Raw genomic sequence first — 4,057 nt, 5'->3', positions numbered from 1 at the left:
CAATTGAGTTCAAGAGAAGGTACAGTGGTGTGATACACCAAGCCTGCCACGGAATTGGAAGGTGTGGGTCTGATATGGTAGCGACCTGTCAAGGGGATTGTGAGAGAGTAGTCACTGTTGGGACCAGGGGGTGGCTATAGGGAATGTGAGCAGAGTTCCCGGCTAGCAGAGAGGCAACTTGGGGAGAGAAACTAGCCAGAGGGCAGCTGCTGATGAGATAAATATATTGTTGGCTCTGTGTGGCCCCCTAGTGCCGGAATTAACCTGGGTGAGACTGTCCAGGTCACAGAGTCCCTGGGGGCAGCGTGGAGCAGTGATGTGCTGGAACCCGTTGCCACACTTTTAACATATACCACAACGGATAGATATGAAATGTTTTCTTTCTCTGTGGAAAAATTAGAAGATAAAAATCATCATGCATTCTTATTGACACTTCTGATTCAGATTTTGGGCTTAAGAATGTTAGAGCATTTATTTTTATTTTTTCTTTATATTGAAAATTCCAATGTCCGAGTATCGAAACTACTGCCTACTTGCTTTGTAGCAGCTATGCAGGTATCAGTCTGTTACATATTTAAAACATTTTTACTGTGTACTCACTGTGTGTGTGTGTGTGTGTGTGTGTGTGTGTGTGTGTGCACACATGCGCACACAGAGGACAACCTCTGCTGTCATTCTTTGCCTTCTACCCTGCACATTGTTTTAAAGTAATACAAACTGCTTACCTATCTTTTTGCCACCAATTTTATTTTAGTTACCTCATTTGTCTAATTTCTTAAGGTTTGAAGGAATTGCTTTAAAAAAAAAAAAAAAAAAACCCTTTCCCCTATATTATGGTTTCTGAAGTCAAGTTTGTAAACAGTAATGTACAAAAGAGGTTAGTGTCTACTCCTGACCCTGAATTCTGCTCTCTCCTCCCCAGTAGCTATTTTCTCAGGAAGAAAACTCCCAGCACATGTGGTTTAAAACTCAAATGCATTAAAACTAAATAAGCATTTGATCTTCAGTCATACCAGTGACATTTTCAGTGCTGTTCCGCAGGTTGTCAGCGACCTCACAGAACACAGACTGTGGAACTTCACTGACATGCTTGAGAGTTCTACTGCACAGCCCTACCCCAGAGAACTCATTTCTTTAAACATTTCATTTATCCTTTACTTTTTAAAAATAAAAGGCTATTTATTTTTCCTGTCATGTCACAAAATATCTGAACTCAAGTACTTACAAAGAAGAAAGGTTTATTTATTTAGTTCACAGTTTTGAGGTTGGAAACCCAAGATTGGGCAGCTGTAGTTCTGTGGCCTCCTGTGAGGACCTCATGGCAGATGATGGAAGCCTTCCGTGGTGGAGATCTCATGGTGAGACAAGGAGTCAGAGTGATTCAGGGGTCAGGCCTGATCCATGGGCCCCCACCTGAATATAAGGCCTCAGTTTTCTGTGTGAGAGAAGCTTTTGACCACTGAGCTGCATTATTTTGCTTTGAGAATGAGCCTTGCTCAGTAAAAGTAAAAGGATAAATCATATGTTTAAAGAAAAGTGACCTGATTCCATTTTTCTCATTTAACTTTTTCGGGGGAGGGTGGCTTTTCCAGGCAGGGTTTCTCTTTGTAATCTTGGATGTCCCGGCACTCACTCTGTAGACTAGGCTGGCCTTGAACTCAGAGATCCACCTGCCTCTGCCTCCCAAGTGTTGGGATTAAAGGCATGTGCCACCACTGCCTGGCGTCATTTAATTTTTACCTTGTTTTTAATGAGGTGCTATGGCATATTTATGTGCTAAGAAGGATTTTGTTTACCAAGTATGTTCTAGGCCAGGCTGCTCTGGAGCACATGGTTTTCCTGCCTCATCCTTTCTTGTAGCTGGAATTACAGTGGTATCCTGCTCGGTCTAGGCTTCTTGTAGCTGGAATTATTGGTCTAGGCTTGGTTTTGTATAAACAACATGTCATCTCAAGAACTCACTGTGGGAGACCAGGGTTAATTCCTTCCAAGGGTAATACTCTCATGACCTAATTACTTTGTATAAATCTGGTCTCTTAAAGACACTGTCAACCTGACTGTAGCCCTTCCAGGGAAAAAGCTTCCAAAATGCATCCTGTTCACTTCCTGTGCTTTGTGCCCTCTGTCCGCGTTCCCTCTGCATCCCAACAGCTTCCCACATGCCGCTCATGCTGGGTCAGTGGTCAGCCTCTGAGATAGCACCCAGTCTGCCCGATTCTTAGGAGATCTTGGAGATTTTCCCAGGCTGCAGAGCCAGTACAGAGAGTCAAGATCATCCTTATTACTTTAATTAGTCAGAGGGCCAGGTCCTTCCTGGTGGCATCCTGGAGCTATGAGGAGTGGTGCTGCTTTGTGCATGTCTTTTCACGTATCGGGAAGTACTCCACTGTTAATAGTAACTTCACACCTTCTCATGTATCGGGAAATACTCCACTGTTAATAGTAACTTCACACCTTCTCATGTATCGGGAAATACTCCACTGTTAATAGTAACTTCACACCTTCTCATGTATCGGGAAATATTCCACTGTTAATAGTAACTTCACACCTTCTCATGTATCGGGAAGTACTCCACTGTTAATAGTAACTTCACACCTTCTCATGTATCGGGAAATACTCCACCGTTAATAGTAACTTCACACCTTCTCATGTATCGGGAAATACTCCACCGTTAATAGTAACTTCACACCTTCTCATGTATCGGGAAATACTCCACTGTTAATAGTAACTTCACACCTTCTCATGTATCGGGAAGTACTCCACCGTTAATAGTAACTTCACACCTTCTCATGTATCGGGAAATACTCCACCGTTAATAGTAACTTCACACCTTCTCATGTATCGGGAAATACTCCACTGTTAATAGTAACTTCACACCTTCTCATGTATCGGGAAGTACTCCACTGTTAATAGTAACTTCACACCTTCTCATGTATCGGGAAATACTCTACCTTTAATAGTAACTTCACACCTTCTCATGTATTGGGAAGTACTCCACCGTTAATAGTAACTTCACACCTTCTCATGTATTGGGAAATACTCCACCGTTAATAGTAACTTCACATCTTCTCATGTATTGGGAAGTACTCCACCATTAATAGTAACTTCATGTCTTCTCATGTATTGGGAAGTACTCCACCATTAATAGTAACTTCATGTCTTCTCATGTATTGGGAAGTACTCCACCATTAATAGTAACTTCATAAGTAGGGTTCTGTCTTCCAAATAAGGAGAGAGGACTCAGTCTCATTATAAAAGCAACCTGATTCCATTTCTCTCATTTAATTTTTTTGGGAGGGGTGGCTTTTCTAGGCAGGGGTTCTTTGTCCTGACACTCACTCTGTAGACCAGGCTGGCCTTGAACTCAGAGATCCACCTGCTTCTGCCTCCCAAGTATTGGAATTAAAGGCGTGTGCCACCACCACACGGCCTCATTTCTTTTTTACCACATATTTTGTGGGGTGCTATGACATATTGACGTGCTAAGGAGGATTTTGTTAGCCAAGTATGTTTTAGTCTTTATACTTTTGTTTTACATTTTTACAGTCAGTCTTAGGTATTTTTCTTATTTGCGGTTTTTTTTTTTAAATTACTTCCCCACATAGACAAAATACTGGCAATTTGATCACATTGTCTTGTAAATTTTCAAGATCTTGTCTGTAATCCTCAGGATTCAAGGGTAATCAAAATTAGTTGACATGTTTTCAGAAGGAGTGTTATCTTCTAGGCCATGACAAACATGTCTTATTTCAAATATGTAAGTTAATCTGTAGACTGTAGGTGACAGCACCTCCCTCGCCACTGTATGCTGTGGCTGGTTTTGCCTTAGGACTGTTTTGATTAGAGAACTTCATGGCCCTTTGCTGAGTCTGCTTTCTCTTTCCTCACTGTAGCGAATGAAGTGTATTGTGTTCATGGTGTGGACTACAGACAGATTGTGAAGAAAACAAACTGCACATAAGTAAATATTAACAGGACACCAAGGCTACGAAAGCATCCTTCCGTATTTTCATGAGTCTGTAAAATTATGTGACTAGAGGGGTCATTTTTCCAAACG

The sequence above is a fragment of the Micromys minutus genome (assembly GCF_963924665.1).
Source record: "Micromys minutus genome assembly, chromosome: 21".
Lineage (NCBI taxonomy): Eukaryota > Metazoa > Chordata > Mammalia > Rodentia > Muridae > Micromys > Micromys minutus.
The sequence above is the reverse complement of the archived record's forward strand: the minus strand, read 5'-3'. Positions refer to the sequence as shown.